The sequence below is a fragment of the Podarcis muralis genome, chromosome W (genome assembly GCF_964188315.1).
Source record: "Podarcis muralis chromosome W, rPodMur119.hap1.1, whole genome shotgun sequence".
NCBI lineage: Eukaryota > Metazoa > Chordata > Lepidosauria > Squamata > Lacertidae > Podarcis > Podarcis muralis.
The window spans coordinates 3,911,116-3,934,244 of NC_135674.1; positions in this window are offsets into that span (position 1 = coordinate 3,911,116).

Below are 23,129 nucleotides of genomic sequence, written 5' to 3' on the forward strand. Positions count from 1 at the left end.
ACCTGAAGAAGAAAGCGAACACAGACCAGGAGGCAGGGACTTCTAGGGGAAGCGAGGCCTTCATGCGGGAAGCCTTGACTCCTCACGTGCTCCCCGGGATCAGCTTCAACCCCACCACCCAGTCTTCTGCTGGTGTCACTCTTCCCCCTGGCCCAGAACAGGAGGCTCCTTCCCAACACGCAGAATGCCTTGCACGTGATCGATGGGCCTTTGGTCACTGTGACATAGGCAGGGCCGGATTTATGTATAGGCTAAGTAGGCTGAAGCCTAGGGCCTCTAGATCTAGGGGGCCTCGCCAGCCTGCCCGCTCCCCAGCGCCGCAGACAGTCTTCCCTCTCCCCAAATACAAACCCAAGACTTCATGCAGGGCATTTCTCCCCCATTTCAAGGACATTTTGCTTCAAAAGGAAAGGTGGACTTGGAGAAGGCAAGCAAAATGCGAGGGAGATAGTGAAAGATACAGGAAATTGAATGCAGATTTCCAAAAGTTAGTGTGGTTGCTGACCTTCAGCCTGACATCCTGGAGAGCAAAGTCAAATGGGCCTTAGAAAGCACTGCTAATAACAAGGCCAAGTGGAAGTGATGATATTCCAGCTGAACTATTAAATTTTGTTAAAGATGATGCTGTTAAGGTGCTACACGCAATATGCCAGCAAGTTTGGAAAACTCAGCAGTGGCCAGAGGATTGGAGAAGATCAGTCTACCTCCTTTAGAGGAAAAGGCCTCGAGGGGAGGACCTGTTGCCTCCACAATCCTTCCTAAACATGCATAAGCTGAGAGGCAGTTGTCCGGCAAATGTGGTGCTGTGGGGAGGCAGGAACATTTTCCTGCAGTTAAGTATTTTCTAAGTTCCTTTCCCGAAACTTCCCCAAACGCTTCTGAAGCCTCTCTAACCTCAGAAGTCTTTTCCTCTCTCCGGAATTCTGGGATTCGAGGATAACTTCATGGAGAAGGAAAGAAACCTGCAGAATCAGCAAATGAGTGTCCGCCGGGAGCCTCCACCCCCACCGCTGCCACCAAGCAGGCTGTAAGTTGCCTTAGAGGTGTACTGTGCCCTCCCGCCTCCTTGCTTTTAAGGACTACTTGAGTTCTGTTCTCATCTCCCTGAGGCGTATCCGTGACAAGGAGAGCATGAGCAAGAAGCAACCCCAATGACCCACACTATGCGCAAGCTCTTTGTGCCTTCCACACATACGCAGTCCGGACAGAGAGAGGGACTCATCAAGCACGTCCTCACCAAGAGAGAGAAGGAATATGTCAACACCCAGAATTTCAGGTCAGATCATGCAAAAGTGCAAAGACCAGTGGAACCTGTATCAGAGTTGGGGCTGGAGAAAGCGACATCTACATGACAGCTTTATTGTTGGGTGCCAGGCAAAGTCTGTCCTGTTCACTCAGGCCACATGGGTGGGTAATGGAAAGTATTAGTTGTGGTGGGCAATTTCCCTTGGTGCCACATACTGAACCGTGGCTTCATATTATGAGCAGGACGGCAGCCTCTCCTCCAGGTTTGCACACCTCTCCCCCACCCCAAGCCTATTGGGAAGCTTCCACTTGGATTTTAAATTAACCACAGTTTGGTGTGTCCAGATCCTATGGTGGTTCATTTTACCAGCTTTGTAAACCCACGATTGGAAGTTGGCTTGTTTCAATGAGCCATGGTTTAAATGAAGCGATTTGTGCAGCTTCAGACATTGTGACAAGATGCAGTTAATCCAAAACTGAAGCAAAACCTTTGGAACTCCTCCTAAAAGCTGTGCTGGAGGACAGGGAGGTGTGACCCCCCCCCAACACTTGGTGTGGGTCATCCTTATAAGGCTAAGCTTACTACTTCAAACAAAGTTTTTGCTTTGGTTATTTCCTCGTACTGTTAGTAGTAAGGTAAAGGTAACGGGACCCCTGACCATTAGGTCCAGTCGTGACTGACTATGGGGTTGCGGTGCTCATCTCACTTTATTGGCCGAGGGAGCAGGCGTGCAGCTTCCGGGTCATGTGGCCAGCAGGACTAAGCCGCTTCTGGCGAGCCAGAACTGCGCACGGAAACGCCGTTTACCTTCCCGCCAGAGCGGCACCTACTCATCTACTTGCACTTGGACGTGCTTTCGAACTGCTAGGTTGGCAGGAGCAGGGACCGAGCAACGGGAGCTCACCCCATCGTGGGGATTCGAACCATTGACCTTCTGATCTGCAAGTCCTAGGCTCTGTGGTTTAACCCACAGCGCCACCCGTGTCCCACTGTTAGTAGTACCCAGTGGCCATTTGTTTTTCATGTCTGCTTTTATGATATGTTTATCAGTATGTGGTTAGCAGCTTCAGATGCTACTGCTTTACAGAGGCTGTTTAGCTTGCTCTTTTTACCCCTTTACTAGACAGGCTGTATTTCTGTGCTGTTTTCAGAGTGGGGAATGCCCATTCCTTCATGGCCAGCATGGAAACACAGAAGGCTAGCCATTTAGGAGGTTTGCAAAGAGGACAAGGGTGTTACGGGGTAATCTTCTAGCAAACAAGCTTGGCACAGCAGATCTGAGAGGTGGTTTTCTGCTCCCGGAAAGCCAGCCTGGAAACCAGGTTGCCAGGTGAAGGAAGAATGGAGAGATCAACCGACTCACTTGCCTTCAAAGAATTTCTGGTTGCCTGTGGCTACTGGGATAGTGCTTAGATATCAGGCTGGCTGACACATCTTAAAAAATACAAGTGTCAGGGGCTCAGGAGCAGAGGCGCAGGGGAGAGAGGAAATGGAGAGCGAAGGGGAAGAATCTGAGGGCAGCGGAGGGCAGAATGACAGTGACCCGAGAGATTCCATGAGCCTCTCCAGTGAATCAGAAGATTCCCAGAAGGGGGCGCCGATGGCCAGGGCAAGGGGGGTCCCAGGGGGGACACACCAGAAGCAGGGGGCCAGCGGAGACTCCCAGAGCAGTAGCTGGAAATCAGGGCCAGCTTCCCCACCAGAGCGTAGTGGGGGGGAAGAGTCCCATAGGTCAGAGTCAGCGTCTCCTCCGGCAAGGAGGGAGGAGGAGTCAGGCCCAGCTAGCGTCCCCGAAGAGGGGAGCAGCGACAGGAGCAGTATAACGGTCAGAAGGAAGGCGGCAGGCTGGGCGCGCGTGCCAAGTTCAAATGTACAGGCGCGCGGGACAGCAGGAAGCCCGGATTGGGAACCAGGTCCTAAAGCCCGCCGGAGGGAGGGGGAAGACTCGGGGGAGTCAGCGTCAGAAGAGTCTAGAAAGGGGAAAGCCCCGGCGGACAGGCGGACCCAGAGGAAGAGGGAGCAGAGAAAGAGGTGGAGCAAAGCTAGGGTCTTAAACTGGTGTCTGGGGGGAGGAGACTCAGACGGAGCTTCGGCGGTCTAGGGTTTAAGACGTAGAGCTGCGCGCCGTGGCTGTAAATGAGAAACTGAACTTCAATAAAGACTATTTAATATAGCAACGGACTGGCGTTGGTCCTCTGTGAGCTGGGACCTGGGGCAGCTCTGACAGTAAGCTCCGTCTCACAAATTTAACCCTCGCAGCGCGAGTTGGCGCAGCGAGGGGCAAAACTTGGTGTTTTGCGAGCTCACGAAGCGAGGGAAAAATGACTACGGAGGAGAAGGTGAAAGAGCTGGAACAAGCAGTTCATACACTTTACCCACAAGTGGAGCTTTCCAGGAAGAGAGAGGAAGAAGCAGCAGCGTTCTGCGAGGATCTGCGGACCAGGTGGGAAAAATTGGGCAAGGAGGGGCTGCCAGGACCCAAACCGGAGGGAGTTGGCCTCGGGAAGAGGGGGGGCAGCATCATAGCCCATTTTGACGGGAACCTGCAGCAGTATCCTAACTTCAGAGCAGACATAGTTTTCGCGCTCAAATTGCTTCGGAAAGACTTTAGAGATGAGCAGGAGAAAGTGGGCTTCATAATAACTCATCTGCATGGGGAAGCTAAATCGTGGCTGCGCACTTTATGGCGCGAAAATGACCCCGCCCTCAATGATTCAGACGCATTTCTCAAAGCTATGGACGCTTGTTTTAAATCGACGGTAGATGTGGAGGTCGCCAGGAGGGAAATGCATGGGTTGAAACAGGGCAGAAGCACTGTAAGACAATATCACTCCCACTTTTTTGGATTGGTAAATGTGCTCGGGTGGGAGAAGAATTCCGCTGCCGTGAGAGATCTGTTCTGGGAAGGACTGAATGGGGCTGTGAAAGACGAGCTGGCAAGGGGGGAGAGACCCACCGCCACCACGGAGGTCATACAGAGAGCCCTTGCGGTAGGCGTGCGCCTGGAAGAACGCCCTTGGAACAGGAATGAGGGAGGTTTAGGGCGCACACAAGCCAGGACAACTCCTTTCCTACCCAGAGAGACGGGACGCACGGAAACCACGCCTCCAGTGGGGAGGGGAGAAGAACCAATGGAGATAGGCGGTGCTAGGGCTCAGACAGCAACCAGAGCCCAAGCATCAGGAGCAGTCAAGGCGAAGACTCCTAGAGGGAACAGGAACTGCTACATCTGCGACAGTGCGCAGCACATGGCCAAAGAGTGTCCCCAGAGGATCCTGAAGCACACTGCAGCCTCAGCAACAGTAAGGGGGGCAGATCGACAGGAGGAACAGCTACAGGGAAACGACAAAGCCTGGTTGGAGGGAGAGGCGCTGGGGCCCAGCCAGGCAAGTCAGTGAAGCAGTCCCCAGAGATTTTACAGCCCACAGATCCCCTCCCACCCAAACCAGTGGTGCAACTCACCGCATCGCTCCAACTGCCAAATGGACTCACCCTGGAAGTTCCTATTACCATTGACTCTGGCAGTAATGCAGATTTTATAGGGGTGGACTTTATCACGCAACATCACATAGCGCTCCTGCCAGCCACAATGCCCCTGAACGTAGTCACGGTCGATGGCAGGGAGCTACTGGGAGGGCAGGTGGCACAACAAACGCCCCCTATGGTGATGCAAATTTGAAATCACCGCGAAGTCATAAGCTTCAACGTCACCCACCTGTCGGACACACCCATAGTGTTGGGCATGAGTTGGCTGCATAGGCACAGCCCGGCATTGGCATGGTACCAGCGTCAATTGACCTTCGGCTCCTCCTACTGCGTGGAACATTGCATCCAGCCCAGCCAGGAAGGGAAGGGGCAGGAGGATGAACCACAGCTACACCTAGGCATGGTGCAAGCAGTACCGAACAAGTACAAGGCGTTTTTGGAGGTCTTCTGTGAGAAGGAAGCGAATAAGCTGCCGCCCCACAGGCCCTACGACTGCAAGATTGACCTCCTGCCGGGGGCGACGCTGCCAACTGGGAAACTGTATTCCATGTCTGAAGACGAACTACAAGAACTCAGGGAGTTCATAGATCACAACCTGAAGCGGGGATTCATCCAAGAATCCAAAGCAGTGGGGGGCAGTCCCGTGTTTTTCGTCAAGAAAAAGGACACGCCCCAAAAAAGGCTGATAGTTGATTACAGAATCATAAATTCCAAGACAAAGCCCACAGCTTTCCCCATGCCCAAGATAGACGACCTGCTCGCTACGGTGAGGAAGGGACGGATCTTCACCAAGTTGGATTTACGAGGAGCGTACAACCTTATACGTATGAAGGAAGGCGATGAGTGGAAGACGGCCATGTTTACACCTTTGGGCACCTATGAATATCGAGTTATGCCATTTGGTCTCCAAAACGGCTCTCACTGCTTCCAAGCTTTTATGCACTACGTGTTAGCGGGACTCCTCTACAAGAAGTGCGTCTGCTTCCTGGACGACATCCTGATCTTCTCGGAATCGCAGGAAGCTCACGAGGGAGATGTCAAGGAGGTCCTGCAGAGACTACGGGAGCACAGACTTTACGCTAAGCTGGAGAAGTGCCAGTTTGACATGACGGAGGTGGATTTCCTGGGCTACAAGCTATCCGACAAGGGACTCGCCATGGACAGCGCCAAGGTCCGTTCGGTGTTGGACTGGAAGAGCCCGCGCAATAGGAAGGAGGTCCAGAAGTTCATCGGCTTCGCCAACTTCTATCGCAAGTTCATCAAAGGGTTCGCGATGGAAACGGCGGCCATCACAGACACCCTCAGCTCCAAGAAGAAGAAGTTCACCTGGACGGACCAGGCGGAGCAGTCCTTTCGGAAACTCAAGCAGCTCTTCGCGTCCGAAGAACAGCTGCTGCACGTAAACCCCAGCAAGCCAATGCAGGTTGAAACGGACGCCTCGGACAGAGCGGTGGGGGCGGTCCTGTTGCAGCAAGACCCGCAGGGGGATTGGAGGCCGTGCGCATTCTACTCCAGGAAACTCAGCAAGTCGGAACAGAACTACACCATCTGGGACAGGGAGTTGCTGGCCATTCAAGCAGCCTTCAAAGCGTGGCGGCACTTCCTCATCGGAGCCAGACACACAGTGCAGGTCCGCATGGACCATAAGAACCTGGAGTACTGGCGCACGGCGCGGTTCCTGAACCAGAGACACATATGCTGGGCGGAGTTCTTTGCGGATTTCGACTTTCGGATAGAATACATCCCGGGAGACAGCAACGTCATGGCGGATGCACTATCCAGGAAGCCGCAGTATCTCGAGGAAGCGGCACCGGTGGCGGCCAAGCACATTTTCGCACCGAAAGCGTGGGCGTGTGCTTCAGCCACAGTGGACCTGGACGCGGTGCGTCGCGCGCTGCAGACGGACTCGTTCGCACGATCCAAGATGGAGGAGGTGCAAAGAGGCACAGCGAAGGACGGAGAGTTCCAGATACGCGCCGGACTACTCCTCCGCAGAGGGGCGCTCTACGTGCCGGGGACGACCTCCGCGCGAAAGTCCTGCAGCAGTTACACGACGCGCCCAGCGCTGGGCACTTCGGCAAGGACAAGACAGCGGAATTAGTAGCCAGAGACTTTTGGTGGCCCAAGATGAGGGGTGAAGTCGAGGATTACGTCGCTCGGTGTGACACATGCCAAAGGGCCAAGCCAGTACACAGGGCGCCGGCGAGACTGCTGGAACCGCTTCAGACGCCGTTTGAACCGTGGGAGAGAGTGGCCCTGGACTTTGTCACAGATCTGCCCAGCTTGAGAGGCAAAACAGCGGTGCTCGTGGTCGTAGACCTGTTCACCAAGATGGCGCATTTCATTCCTTGCGCGAAGGTGGCCACGGCGGAACAAACCGCCAAGCTGTTCATAGACCACGTGTTCAGAGTTCACGGCTTGCCGAGGTCCATCCTATCCGACCGGGGGCACCAGTTCGTCTCGAGTTTCTGGCAGAAGCTGCTGGGCATCCTGAACGTCAAGATCAACTTAGCGTCGGCACGACACCCGCAGACCAACGGATAAGCGGAGAGGGTCATCGCCATCATGCAGCAGTACCTGCGATGCTACGCGAACCAACAACCCTCGACCTGGGTGGACTACCTACCGCTGGTCTTCTGGTCTATGACCGTAATAAATTTATTCATTCATTCATTCATTCATTCATTCATTCATACCTACCGCTGGCCGAGTTTGCCTACAACAACACGAAGCACGCGTCTACAGGGGTGACGCCGTTCTTCGCCAACAATGGGCGGCATCCCAGAACCTTCCCGGGGTTAGAGACGAAGGGGGAGGGGGAGCCACAGGGGGCAGAGCACTTGGCAGCAGAGTTGCAGGAGGTCCACGAGCAACTCCGAAGGAACTTAGAACTAGCAAAACACGCCTACAAAGTGCAGGCAGACAGGCACAGGAGAGTCGGGGAAGACATCCAGGTGGGGGACTGGGTATGGTTAGCAGCCCAGGCAGTGCCAGCCAGAACGTTAGCTAAGAAGAAGCTTAGACACAAGCAGCTAGGGCCTTACCAAGTCGAGGCGCAGATCAATCCAGTGGCTTTCTGGTTGACGCTCCCGGAGGGTTCCAGAATGCACCCGGTCTTTCACAGGTCGGTGCTCACACCCTACAAGGAGCCCCACAGGTTTCAGACCCCAAGGGCCGCACCAGACCCACTCAGCAAATCACCAACGGGGGAGGGGTCACCGAGGGCGGCACCACTCAACGAGGTCACAGAGATTTTGGACTCGAGATGGGGGGAAGAGGGAGTTGAATATCTCCTCGCCGAGGAAGGTACCCCGGCCAGCGCCAACAGGTGGGTACCGGACTATGCCTTGGAGGAGCGATACCTCAAAGACGAGTTCCATGCACTCTTCCCTCACAGACCTATGCCGGCAGATTTTTTCGACGACTGGCTTTTCACACCCACACTCTCCGCCAGCACGTTCCAGGGGTTCTCATCAGCGGAGGAACCGGCGCCAGACACAAGCTCCCCAGAGGGATCGCTCTTGGGGTTTGGCATGGACCGCTCTTATTGGTGGGACAATCAACCGGAAGTTGGGTGGAGCAGGGGACTCTTACACGCAACCTCGCCCGAGGTGCCAGGGGGAGAGACGGACATGGACGGGTTGGGGGAGGATCCTGCATTCGAGCACAGCTACAGAGAAATGGAAGCAGAGGAGATCGACACCGACGAGCCTATCACGGACTGGCCGGATCTAGCTGGCGAGCTGCACACCAGGGGGGAAGAACTGTACCCCGCAATCACCCCCACAGCACGGGAGCACCCGGAACCCGCACCAGAAGAAGGGGAGGGGGGAAGGGGGGGCTTCGAGGGGGGGATGGATGTCAGGGGCTCAGGAGCAGAGGCGCAGGGGAGAGAGGAAATGGAGAGCGAAGGGGAAGAATCTGAGGGCAGCGGAGGGCAGAATGACAGTGACCCGAGAGATTCCATGAGCCTCTCCAGTGAATCAGAAGATTCCCAGAAGGGGGCGCCGATGGCCAGGGCAAGGGGGGTCCCAGGGGGGACACACCAGAAGCAGGGGGCCAGCGGAGACTCCCAAAGCAGTAGCTGGAAATCAGGGCCAGCTTCCCCACCAGAGCATAGTGAGAGGGAAGAGCCCCATAGGTCAGAGTCAGCGTCTCCTCCGGCAAGCAGGGAGGCGGAGTCAAGCCCAGCTGGCATCCCCGAAGAGGGAAGCAGCGACAGGAGCAGGATAACGGTCAGAAGGAAGGTGGCAGGCTGGGCGCGCGCGCCAAGTTCAAATGTACAGGCGTGCGGGACAGCAGAAAGCACAGATTGGGAACCAGGTCCTAAAGCTCGCCGGAGGGAGGGGGAAGACTCGGGATTCAGCCTCAGAAGAGTCTAGGAAGGGCAAGACCTCGGCGGACAAGCGGACCCAGAGGAAGAGGGAGCAGAGGAAGAGGTGGAGCAAAGCTAGGGTCTTAAACTGGTGTCTGGGGGGAGGAGACTCAGACGGAGCTTCGACGGTCTAGGGTTTCAGACGTAGGGCTGCGCGCCACGGCTGTCAAACCAATAATGAACTTCAATAAAGACTTCTGTATATAAAGAGGAACTGGCGTTGGTCCTTTGTGAGCTGGGACCAGGGGCAGCTCTGACACTTGTGTTATCAGATAAATGTCTACCTGGGAGAAAGCCTGCCTGGTCTTTATGAATCACTTCATTTAACACTCTTTTTAGTCTATTTGCTAGTATATCTGCAAAAATTTTGTAATCCACATTTAAAAGGGAAATGGGACGGTAGTTCTTAAGTTGTGTCTTTTCAGTTTCAGATTTAGGTATAAGTGTGATGAAAGCTTCTTTCCACGACTCCGGTGCCTTCTTCCCCTCCATAATCTCGTTGCAGACCTCCTTCAGTGGTTGAATTAAATAGTCTTTCAAAGTCTTATAATACTTGGAGGTTAGCCCATCCGGCCCTGGAGATTTGCCCAATTGCATGTTCTGAATGGCACCTTCAATCTCTTGTTCTCTTATTTTATAGTTCAATATTGTCTTAATTTCTTGAGTTAGTTTTGGTAGTCCGTTATTTCTTAAAAATTGATCTATCTCAGTCTCTTTTTGCGGCCCTTGGGTATAACGTTGTTTAAAGTATCTCTGGAAGCATTTTCTAATCTCCACAGGGTTCTGAATGTTTCTCCCTTCAATCTCTAAATTAGTAACCGTGTTCAGCTTCTGTCTTTTTTTCAACTGCCATGCTAGCAGTTTTCCACATTTATTTGCCGATTCAAAAGTCCTTTGTCTCATTTGTTTAATTTTCCATTCAACTTCCTGATTTATCGGTTTCATATATTGTGCTTGATAAAGTTTAATTTCTCTCAAAATCTCCTGTGACTTTGGTTTCGATCTTAATTTTTTCTCTCCTTCTTTTATTTTCTCCAAGATCTTATCCTTTTTCTCATTCTGAGCTCTTTTCTTTACCGCATTCTGTTGTATCAGAAACCCCCTCATCACCTTTTTACTTGCGTCCCAGATTACTTTTTTCCACTGTAGTTTTCAAATTTATTTCAAAATAGTCACTCAAGTTCTTTTGGCCCTTCTTGACAATCTCCTGATCTCTTAATAAGGTGTCATTCATCTTCCATCTGAAGGAACCAGTTGGAGTTAGTTTCATTTCCATCTTTACTGCATTATGGTCGGAGCAGGTTTTCGGGCAGATTTCCACCTTTTTAATCTTGGGTGCCAGTCCTCTAGTTGTCCATATTTGGTCGATTCTTGTCCATGTCATTTTGGCTTCAGAGAAGAATGTCCCCTCTCTTCCTAAGGGGTTTCTTGTTCTCCAGATGTCAATTAGATCCATATTGTCAGTTAATTCAAAAAAGGTTTTTGGTAACCTGCCCTCTTTTGTCATACTTTGGCTTTGCGCTTTGTCCATGTTCGTAGATACCACCCCATTCATATCACCCATCATAATGATGTTATTATAGTCCATATAGTCCAACATTGTCTCATGCAGCTTCTTATAGAATTCCGATTTCCCCTCATTTGGTGCGTAAATCCCCAAAATTAAAAAATTTTCCCCTTGTATTTGAATTTCAATTGCCAAAATTCTTCCTTGCTCATCTTTAAAAAGAAGTTTTGGTGACAGGCTCTCTTTTGCATATATCACAACTCCTCTCTTCTTCACTCTGTCAGATGAAATAAATTCTTGGCCTAGTCTCTTGTTGATTAACACTTTCCTGTGGAGCCAAATCACGTGCGTTTCCTGTAGACAAATGATATCTAATTGTTCCTTTTTTAATAAATGAAAAATCTTCCTTCTTTTCTCTGGGGAATTAAAACCATGAATATTCCAGCTTAATAGTTGCAGAGACATGTTGAACGGTTCTATTCTCCCTTTGGTGGTGGTGGTATCACTCTCTCCGGCTCGTCAGGCCCCAAAGGTGTAGGTGTAGATCCTGATGGTCCAGATCCTGGGGCTCCTGATTCTTCTTCAATCCCTTTCTGAAGGTCTTCTCTGTGGTCGCTCAAAAACTTTTCCTTGTCTTCAGCTGTTTTGATTTTCACTTTCTTCCCTCTAAAGGTGAAAGATAGTCCCTGGGGGAATTCCCACCTGAAAACAATTCTGTTGCTTCTCAGTAATTTCACCAAGTCACCATAGCTAGATCTAAGTTCCAGTAAGTGTTTCGGGATATCCTTGTAGATTTCCACTCTCAAATCCTGAATTTCAAGGGTCTTTTGAAAATGTGCACTCAGTATCTTGTCTCTTTCTGCCTTCGTTCTAAGAGAGATCAGGCAGTCTCTAAACTTGACCTTCCTCCCTCCTTTTCCAAGTCTGAATGCACTTACAATTTTAAAGTCTTTATCTTCTTCCAAAAGCCAAAATTCTGTAAATTCTTTTGTCAAATATTCAGTTAAATCCCCCTTTTCAAGTTCTGGAACTGACCTCAATCTCAAGTTATTTTCCTTACTTTTTAATTCTATCATAGACAGGTATGCCTGGTGTTCGCCAATCTGTTTGTGCATAGGTTTTATTTCCTCTTGCACAGCCTCTGCTTTCTGTTTGGCCTCCTCAGCTACTTTACGATTTTCTGTAGTGGCTTCCAATAATTTCCCAATTGATTGTGCATTTAAGGTGACTTGTTGAGTCAAGTTGTTAACACTAGCTGTATTTTGGTCAATTTTAGATGATTGTTCAGCCACTTGCTTACTCAGGCCTTCCAGTTTTTCAAAGATTTTATCTAATACCGAAGCAGAGTCCCCTCCTGTGGCCATTCCTTCTGGCCTTACTTGCTCTAATTCTTCCTCTTGTGTCACAGAGACAATAGGAACAGATGATCTGCGCAGCTGTGAGATTATAGTAGTTTGTTGTGATTTAGCTTTGGCTGATCTTGTTCTCCCAGTCCCACTCATCCCACTTCTGTCTACGCGTCAAGGTCAGTCAATTTACAATTCCCATGGGAATCCACAAGTCCACAGATAAAAGAAGAAAAAACCCCAGTAGTTGTAAGTTTCCAAAGTTCCTCTAGAGGGGGTTTAAATGTTTAAATGTATCTTAAGGGAAAAGAGATTGTTGTTCATGCAAAATTTTCCAAGTTGCACCAAAACCCTTAGAAGTTGGTAACAACATCAAACAGCCTCAAAGTCCCAGAAGTCCTCCAATTCCTTTAACCTTTGCAGTTAATCCTTAAATGCTTACAATGCCTCTAAAAAGTGCCAGTTTCCATGTAGCAGTTCAATTGCAGTTCAATGTATCAACCCAGTGCAACAAAGTCAAGCAGTCTAACAGTTCCAATAGTCTGGCAGTCCGACTGCCAGGGTTTCTTGGTAAATTGTAAATCCACAGAGGAATAGGTAAAAAAAAATCTCCACAAATAAGAAAATAAGATCCACAAATCTCAGAATCAGATCAATTCAATTGATGCTCGGATTAGTTCCTTTTAAAAGTCACGATTTTAAAAGCATTAGAAAGTTTAAGTCTTTGCTTTAGATCTTTAAACAGTGCCGGGAGACGGACTTCCTGGTTGCGTCTCCCGCTTCAGTGCCAAATCTTCAATAAATTTAGTCCCAAGTTCAATAAACTTCACCTACTCACGGGGAGTTGTTTTTAAGCCGAATGGTCCCAGGAAAAGGGTCAGCGCTCACCGACAGCAGCTTTGCGGCTTCACTCCACAGAAAGAGCGATCGACTCACAGCACCGCGCCAGCCCTTTCACGCTCTGGAGCCCCTTACGGGGTTCCTTTGACGTTTCAGGGGGCGCAAATGGTGCCCGCCGAGTCCCTGTGGTTTCTCAGCAAGGGTCTCCGCTTCGCCGTAGCGGACGACCCGTTTCTGCGGAGCTTCCCCTTTACAGAGCAAAGAGGACCGCCATTGCCGTTCGCGCCGCCCCCAGAAGTCTATTTATTTCATAAAATTTATACACTACCAGATGGTAAGAAACATCAAAGCCGTTTACAGAAAGATAAAACCATAAAATCAGGAAAAACCTACAGTACATTAAACGCTGAAAAAGTGAATACCAGAATAGATCAGAACTCACTCCCAAGGTAAGGGGAAGAGACATGGCTAAGATGGCAGGACAGCTTACTCTATGCTGTTAACCCCTTCATGCACTAATTAGATGGAAGCATGTTGGTTATATGAGACTGGTTATCCCGCACAACATGCTCTCACGCAACCCATGCCCTCCAACTGAAAACCCATTTCCTGGACAATATCAACATTGTGTTTTGTGCCTGTGAACTGCACAGTGAATATTTTGATTAGAAAAGAAAACAGCCCGGTGTTTCAGCTTCTCAGAGTTGTTTTATTCAGTGCGCTGCTACAGCTTGTCACACCCAAATCCTCCAAAGGAATCTGCCAAAGTGCTTTTCCAGGCAAAAGGGGGCAGAGGGAGAGAAACCAAGAACCTCAAATTCACTAGACCAGGGATGGGGAATTGTGTGGCCCTCTAGATGTTGTTGGATTCCATCACCCCTGACCGTCGGCCATGCTGGCTGAGGCAGAAGGCCATTGGATCTGGCAATATCTGGGAGCCCACAAGATTCCCAGCCTCCGCCCTACACAAACAACCAGGCACTCAGCTGTGAGGCACGCCTCTTACCGGAGGGAGGGTCACTCCAGAGGCAGCTGTGGCATGAGGGTGCTGGATCATGCCTTTGTGGGCACATCTGAGGATTAAAGAGGACCTCCTAGGAAGCGTGCTTGGAGATCTTCCTTACCAGGTGGCTCTCTGGCAAAAACACAACAGTACTAACGACCATATGGAACCACACCTCAAAGCTGGGTCAGACTTCCCAGATCCTGTAGCCTACATCAGGAGGAAGACTGGGGCAGAGGGGCCTAGAGTGGGAGTCAGAGCTGCTCTTAGGGCTGCATGTCTGAAGCATGGGCAGAAATCTTTGGGTGTGAGGTTGCATGAGGCTGTCTCTTTGTGTTTTGGTGATGCCAAGCCGCCAGCCAGCCAGAGGCAGGCAACCAACTGGCTTCAGGGGCAAGCTCCTTTGCAAAGCCAGTCTGACTTCACCAAATGCAATGGCAGAGTGACCATTCGGCCCGTGTTCTGCTTCGCTGTGAAATGGCGTGTGTTCCTCAACCCAGAGAACCTCTTTTTCAACCTCAAGCTGGTCTAAGGAAGAAAAGCATAAGAGTTAGTCTTGAATCCCCCCATACATGTGCTGGGAGATGCCTGCAAACCGCACATGTAAAGCACATCTCCTCCCACCCACACCCAAAAAGTCCTGGGAACAATGGTTTGTTAAGGGTGCTGGGAATCGTAGCACTGTGAAAGGAAAAGTAAGGTTCTTAGGATGCTTTGGAGGGGGTGGAATGTTGAATACACAGCGGCCACATGGATGGACGGACACACACACACACACACACACACACACCCCAGCATAGCTTCAAGTTTTAGCACAAAAAGTCTTCAGCCAGATGTCATGCAACCCTTTGGCAGGGGCAACTTATCATTTTATTGATTTTCCATAACAATTAAAAAGGCGGCCAATCTTGCAAAGGAGTGTTGCCATTTAAACTGCTGGTGTGACGTAGGAACCCGAACAAAGAAAAGGAACCAACTACCCAGAGTCTGCTTCCGATTGCCCTTGTTCTCCACCTCCCTCTATCCTAAACAGCCGCAAACAAGAGTTCAGATTTGAAAGCCTTGTTATCACCTGTCAGGGCCGCCTCAGGTCCCAGCTCACAAGAGACCAACGCCAAGTCCACTTTATTTACAAAAGTCTTTATTGAAGTACATTGTTTGTTCCACAGCCGAGGCGCGCAGCCCCACGTCTGAAGTCCCCTCTGAATCAGTCCCGCCTCCACACCAGTTTAAGAGGCTTCTGCTGGTCCACCTCTTCCTGTCCTTCCTTTTCCGCAGGGTCTTTCTGCCCCCCTGGGTTCCTTCCCTCCTGCTTTCCCCTGACGCTGAGTCCCCAGACGCCTGCTCCCCCCTCCTCCGTGCTTTGGGACCAGGCTCCTCCTCCGGGCTCTCCGCATTTCCGCGCGCCTCCACATTTGAACTTGGCGCGCGTTCGCTACCTCTGACCTTCCTCTTGACAGCTACACTACTCTCTGTACTACTCTCCGCCCCTTCCGGCAGGACGTCTTGCCCCGATCTCCTTCCCCTCTCTGCTTCCTGCTCTGCTTCGTCTGTCACACTGGGAACTCCACCCTCTTCACTCCGTTCCGGCGGGGAAGCCGGCCCCGATCTCCCACTCCCACTCGGGATTTCCCTGCTGCTCCCCTGCTCCTGACGAGTCCCCCCTGTGGCTCCCCTTGGCCTGACCAGGGGCGCCCCCTTTTGGGAATCCTCCGATTCACTTGAAAGACTCATGGAAACCCTCAAGTCATTGTCATCCTCCTCCTCCTCGTTCCGGGATTCTTCCCCCTCGCTCTCAGTCTCCTCCCTCATCTGTGCCTCTCTCCCTGAACCCCTGACATCACCTCATTCCCTTCAATTAGCCAGCTGCTCTGGCAGATGACATCAGTTCCTTCCCGCTCCCAATATTCCTGCTCCTAACCTGGTTAGCCATAGCCCGGAAGCTGAATCTCAGGGGAACGCCTTTGGGCTGGGAAGGGCTCATCTTTTCTGGGCCTCTTCTCCCCCTCAGGAAGGGGTGCTTGGCTCCTGGCCTGTGAAATGCGCTCAAATTGTAAAGATGCCTTCTTTCCAGGGAGCCAAGGAAGAAGGGGGGAATCTGAAATACCTCCAAACCTTCCCATGTCAGAGATGCAGGAGTTGCGGGGAGAGATAGCTCACTTGGTAGAGCATGAGACTGTTGGTCTCAGGGTTGTGAGTTCGAGCCCCACATTGGGTAAAAGATTCCTGCATTGCAGGGAGTTGGACTAGATGGCCCTTGTGGTCCCTTCCAACTCTACACTTCTATGATTCTATGACCTCCAACTTCCTCAGGGATGAAGCAGCTACGAAAAACGAAACATCCCACCTGGGCACGGTTTCTGAGAGAGCAACAGCAGAAGACCCAGACTCTGGCAAGATGAGCATTTGCCCAGTGGATTCTGGCCGCTCCATGAGGGCAGACAGAGGATGGCTGTGGTGGCCGCCAGCCCCTTTCCCACTCCATCTCAGATACAGAACACATTGGCTCTGCCACTCCTTGGCTCTGGCGCCAACTCCTGTTGGCCTCCTTGCCTTCCACCCTCCCAGTCTCAATGAGCACCATCCACCCCTGGTCCAGAGGCCCAGAGCAGTAGTTAGGTGATCTTGCGCCCCGGCAGAACCGCCCAAATTGCGCCCCCTAGCCACGGACAAGTTAGCTCTTCTTTCCTCCGCTCCTCCAACCCCCCTCCCCGCATTAGAGCAGTTTTGTAGTGGCTTTGTTGCACAGGAGCACCAAGTTCACTAACTGGCTGATTCAGAGTGCATCCCATTCAAAAAGAGTGCAATGGTGTGTGTTTCAGCCAGCCATCCGGCTGCTGCAACTATTCCCTGGGTGCCACCACACTGTCCTGTCTGTGTGTTTGGAAGGGAATGGGAGCTATGCTCCCCCCGGAGACACTCCACTCCTTCTTCCTTAGCTGTGTTGCTCAACATTTGAGGCAGCCTGCACAGTTCTGGGATGCCGAGGAAGCGAACCAATAGTCACCTTCATCTGTACTGGCTCAGTATGACCTATTCTGACAGATGCTGCCTTTCATATTCACGCCCAAGAGCCTTTCCGCTCCAGAGATCTGGGGCTGAACCCGGGATCTGCACGCCAAGACTGGAGTAAGAAAGAGCCCTTGCCAGCTGGCCACGTTGGGCGCCTGCCTGGAGAGTGGAAGCCGGGGGTTGGAGGGACATCGTGCTGCTCCTGGCAACCCCCACCCAACCCGACGTCCTCCTCTGTCTGAATCCCGCTTCCCCTGGGACGCACTTCCTCTGCCTGAGTGTATCTTCAGAACAACCCTCTGTGAGGGAGGCTAAGCTGGCCCAAGGACTGGCCCAAGAACTGGCCCAAGGTAGCTCAGCCAAGTTGCCAAGGCCAGCATTTAAGACCGCGCACCCTTTCCCCTCAGATGAGAAAGCCGGGATGAGTCATGCTAGCAGCCTGTGGCCTTGATGGGCTTTGAGGCAGCCCAGCCCCCTTCTCTGCAAGCAGGCTGCCTCCTGGGAGGATCAGCACTTTTCTCGAGGGACAGAAGCGCACGACTTCCCCCTCCCACTTGCCGCCAGCCCTAGTCTTTCTCCGCTGGCTCAGTTTAGCGGCTCATCCCAGGTGGGAATTCGGGTGGCGCTGCTTGCAGAAGGAGAAGCGGCTGGCACTAGCGGAAACTCCCATTGTTCTTCTCAGGTAGGACTTCCGGGATCCAGAGGAACGTTTTACCAAAAAGTATGGCTTGACTACTGATTTCCCATTTAAAGGATGGCAAAAAGACCGAAGTTTGGAGGACAGGTGAAAAAAACCACGAATTACATTTAAAGTTCTGCGAGATGCAAAGGAAAGCTTGCGTTTTAAACTTGCATTTGACACCTTGTTGCTTGGTGCGGTTAACGGAATGGGGATATTGAGAAAGAAGAGACTTGGAATTAGAAGGTTAGGATTTCAGGCTTAGATGGCTTGGATATTTGTGGTAAATAAAATCAGAGTAAATGCGCACCTTGAGAACCACTGTATTAGACGTGCGTGGCCCAATTTCCCCATTGCTTTTTATATCAGTCCTGGAGGTTTTGTTGAATATGATTAGAAGGGACCAGTTGGTTAAAGGTGTGCAAGTCGGAGCTAAACAGTATAAATTGAGAGCATTTGCAGACGATGTAGTACTGACATTACAGGAGCCAGAATCTAGTACTAAAAGAGTTTTGGAACTGATTCAAGATTTTGGCCAGGTTGCAGGATTTAAATTGAATAAACTAAAAACAAAGGTTTTAGAGAAAAACTTAACAGCGATTGAAAGAGAGAGGTTTCAGAATGTGACAGGTTTAACAGTGGTTAAGAAAGTGAAATACCTGGGGGTTAATATGACAGCTAAAAATGGGAACTTATTTAGAATCATAGAATCATAGAGTTGGAAGAGACCACAAGGGCCATCGAGTCCAACCCCCTGCCAAGCAGGAAACACCATCAGAGCACTCCTGACATATGGTTGTCAAGCCTCTGCTTAAAGACCTCCAAAGAAGGAGACTCCACCACACTCCTTGGCAGCAAATTCCACTGTCGAACAGCTCTTACTGTCAGGAAGTTCTTCCTAATGTTTAGGTGGAATCTTCTTTCTTGTAGTTTGGATCCATTGCTCCGTGTCCGCTTCTCTGGAGCAGCAGAAAACAGCCTTTCTCCCTCCTCTATGTGACATCCTTTTATATATTTGAACATGGCTATCATATCACCCCTTAACCTCCTCTTCTCCAGGCTAAACATGCCCAGCTCCCTTAGCTGTTCCTCATAAGGCATCATTTCCAGGCCTTTGACCATTTTGGTTGCCCTCCTCTGGACACGTTCCAGTTTGTCAGTGTCCTTCTTGAACTGTGGTGCCCAGAACTGGACACAGTACTCCAGGTGAGGTCTGACCAGAGCAGAATACAGTGGCACTATTACTTCCCTTGATCTAGATGCTATACTCCTATTGATGAGGCCCAGAATTGCATTGGCTTTTTTAGCTGCCGCGTCACACTGTTGGCTCATGTCAAGTTTGTGGTCAACCAAGACTCCTAGATCCTTTTCACATGTACTGCTCTCAAGCCAGGTGTCCCCCATCTTGTATTTGTGCCTCTCATTTTTTTTGCCCAAGTGCAATACTTTACATTTCTCCCTGTTAAAATTCATCTTGTTTGTTTTGGCCCAGTTCTCTAATCTGTCAAGGTCGTTTTGAAGTGTGATCCTGTCCTCTGGGGTGTTAGCCACCCCTCCCAGTTTGGTGTCATCTGCAAATTTGATCAGGATGCCCTTGAGTCCATCATCCAAGTCGTTGATAAAGATGTTGAATAAGACCGGGCCCAAGACAGAACCCTGTGGCACCCCACTAGTCACTCTTCTCCAGGATGAAGAGGAACCATTGATGAGCACCCTTTGGGTTCGGTCAGTCAGCCAGTTACAAATCCACTGAGTGGTAGCATAGTCAAGACCGCATTTTACCAGCTTCTTTACAAGAATATCATGGGGCACCTTGTCAAATGCCTTGCTGAAATCAAGGTAGACTACATCCACTGCGTTCCCTTCATCTACCAGGCTTGTAATTCTGTCAAAAAACGAGATCAGGTTAGTCTGACATGACTTATTTTTCAGAAATCCATGCTGACTATTGGTGATCACAGCATTCCTTTCTAGGTGCTCACAGACTGTTTGCTTAATGATCTGCTCCAGCATCTTCCCTGGTATTGATGTCAGACTGACTGGGCGGTAATTATTTGGGTCCTCTCTTTTCCCCTTTTTGAAAATAGGGACAACATTTGCCCTCCTCCAGTCTGCCGGGACTTCGCCTGTTCTCCAGGAATTCTCAAAGATGACTGCCAGTGGTTCTGAAATCACATCTGCCAGTTCTTTTAATACTCTTGGATGCAGTTCATCTGGCCCTGGAGACTTGAATACATCTAGACTAGCCAAGTATTCTTGTACTATCTCCTTAGTTATTCTGGGCTGTGTTTCCTCTGCTGAATCATTTGCTCCAAATTCTTCAGGTCGGGCATTGTTTTCTTTATCGGAGAAGACTGAGGCAAAGAAGGCATTGAGGAGTTCAGCCCTTTCTGTGTCCCCTGTTTGCATTTCACCATCTTCTCCTCTGAGTGACCCCACGGTTTCTTTGTTCTTCCTTTTGCTACGAACATACCCATAAAAGCCTTTTTTGTTGCTTTTAACCTCTCTAGCAAGCCTGAGTTCATTTTGTGCTTTAGCTTTTCTGACTTTGTGTCTACACGTGCTGGCTATTTGTTTGAATTCCTCTTTGGTGGTTTCCCCCCTTTTCCATTTTTTGTACACATCCTTTTTTAATCTTAACTCAGTTAAAAGTTCTTTAGATAGCCACCCTGGCTTCTTTAGGAACCTTCCATGTTTCCGTCTCATTGGTATTGCCTGAAGTTGTGCTTTTACTATCTCCCTCTTAACAAACTCCCAGCCATCATGAACTCCCTTTCCTTTTAGTATTACTGTCCATGGGATCTCACCCAGCACTTCCCTAAGCTTTATGAAGTCGGCTTTCTTAAAGTCGAGAAATTGAGTCCTAGTATGCTTGGCTGCTCCTTTCCGCTGTATAGTAAACTTCAGAAGAGCATGATCACTCGCGCCTAATGATCCTTCCACTTCTACCCCACTAACCAGGTCATCAACATTGGTTAGGACCAGATCTAAAATAGCTGTTCCTCTTGTTGCTTCTCCCACTTTCTGGACAATGAAGTTGTCTGCAAGGGCAGTGAGGAATCTGTTTGACCTTATGCTCTTGGCTGAGTTTGACATCCAACAAATATCCGGGTAATTGAAGTCCCGCATTACTACTATCTCCCTTCCTTTTGCATGCTTGGCCATCTGTTCCAGGAAGGCATCATCTATGTCCTCCGTTTGGCTTGGGGATCTATAGTAAACTCCCACAATGAGGTCACTGTTATTCTTCTCTCCCTTAATTTTGACCCAAATGCTCTCACTTTGGCTTTGAGGTTCTAAATCTTGGATCTCTTCACAGGTATACACATCCCTGACATATAACGCCACTCCTCCTCCTTTCTTGTCTGGTCTGTTTCTTTGAAATAGATTGTATCCCTCCATTATTACATTCCAATCGTGGGACTTATCCCACCAGGTTTCAGTGATTCCTATTATGTCATATTTAGTTTGCTGTACCAGGAGCTCAAGCTCATCTTGTTTATTTCCCATGCTTTGCGCATTAGTGTACAGACATTGAAGTCCATTAATCATTCCCCCGTGTCTCTTATTTAAGGATTTTCTCCTCCCACCACTAGGTCTGCATGCTCTTTGCTCCATTCGGTCTATGACATTTGGATGATCATCTTCATCAATTGATAGACTCCTACCTCAGGAGCACTGTCTCCCTCCCCCACATTAGTCAGTTTAAAGCCCTCCTGATGAGGTTTCTGAGATTTTTTGCAAAAACATTCCTCCCAACCGTTGTGAGGTGCAGCCCATCGCTTGCCAGAAGTCCATCTTCAAGAAACTGCATTCCGTGATCTAAGAATCCAAACCGTTCCTGTTTGCACCATTTGCGAAGCCAGTTGTTCACTTCCACTATTTTTCCCTCTCTCCCTGGGCCACGTCGTTCAACTGGGAGGACAGATGAGATGACAATTTGTGCATTTAATTGCTTCAATTTCCTGCCCAGAGCCTCGTAATCTCTTTTGATCTTCTGGAGGCTATTGCTTGCAGTGTCATTGGTTCCCACATGAACCAAGAGGAAGGGGTATTTGTCAGTGGGTTTTATGATTCCTTGCAGTCGTTCAGTTACATCTTGGATCTTAGCCCCGGGGAGACAGCACACTTCCCGAGACATCTTGTCAGGCCCACAGATCACTGCTTCTGTTCCCCTCAGTAGGGAATCCCCTATCACCACTACACGCCTCCTCTTAGGTCTGGTCGGGGTTCTTCTGTGAGCTGTCGGTTCCAAGGTCGCCTGGACATTCCCAGAGGACTGCCTTTGCTCCTCGTCTTCATATACCTGTTCGACTGTAATGAGGGAGAGCTCCTCAAATGGAGTCTGCTTTTCGTCTTCCATGCTAGGGGAAAGGACCTCAAAGCGATTGCGTATTTCTAAACAATCAGAGCGAACGCTGGGCCTCCTACTTCTTTGAGTCACGTTTCTCCATATATCTGACTCCTGTGTTGGTGAACTAGCCACCTTCTCAGGGGAGTCCCCTGTCTCTTCCTTGGTGGAGACGGTGTGCTCTGTTGCTTCCAAGAAGATTTCCAGCTCTCTAATTCTTTGGAGCGTAGCTACACGTTCCTCCAGTTGCTGGACTTTGTCTTTTAAGAGGGCAATCAACATGCAATTGCTGCAGGTAAAGCTGCCTGCAACCTTTGGCAAGATGGCAAACATTGCGCAGGAACCACAGGCGACTGCAGCTGTTCCCTCACCCTCCATCTTGGGAACGTGTCGTTGGGGGTGACTACAGTGGTCCTCTATCATAAAAAGTGTGGAGACAGGACAAATAAATCCCTCCCAAAAAACCTAGGTCTCCCCCAACAAATGTTTGAGACTAGCTCCCCTAAATCTAAAATATGGATCAAACTGCGCGGGCCGCTAGGCGCGCGCCGCTGCCCTAAAGCTCTGATAAGCTCCTCCCACAGCTAATCACCTACCTCAACAGAAGCCCTGCCCCCTCTGACCTTTGCCCAGAGAGAGCAGCTAAACAGCCACAAGAAACTCACACAGGAAAACCCTTTTTGTTCCTTCTTCAGCTGCTGCCCTAAAGCTCTGATAAGCTCCTCCCACAGCTAATCACCTACCTCAACAGAAGCCCTGCCCCCTCTGACCTTTGCCCAGAGAGAGCAGCTAAACAGCCACAAGAAACTCACACAGGAAAACCCTTTTTGTTCCTTCTTCAGCTGCTGCCCTAAAGCTCTGATAAGCTCCTCCCACAGCTAATCACCTACCTCAACAGAAGCCCTGCCCCCTCTGACCTTTGCCCAGAGAGAGCAGCTAATCAGCCACAAGAAACTCACACAAGAAAACCCTTTTTGTTCCTTCTTCAGCTGCTGCCCTAAAGCTCTGATAAGCTCCTCCCACAGCTAATCACCTACCTCAACAGAAGCCCTGCCCCCTCTGACCTTTGCCCAGAGAGAGCAGCTAATCAGCCACAAGAAACTCACACAAGAAAACCCTTTTTGTTCCTTCTTCAGCTGCTGCCCTAAAGCTCTGATAAGCTCCTCCCACAGCTAATCACCTACCTCAACAGAAGCCCTGCCCCCTCTGACCTTTGCCCAGAGAGAGCAGCTAATCAGCCACAAGAAACTCACACAAGAAAACCCTTTTTGTTCCTTCTTCAGC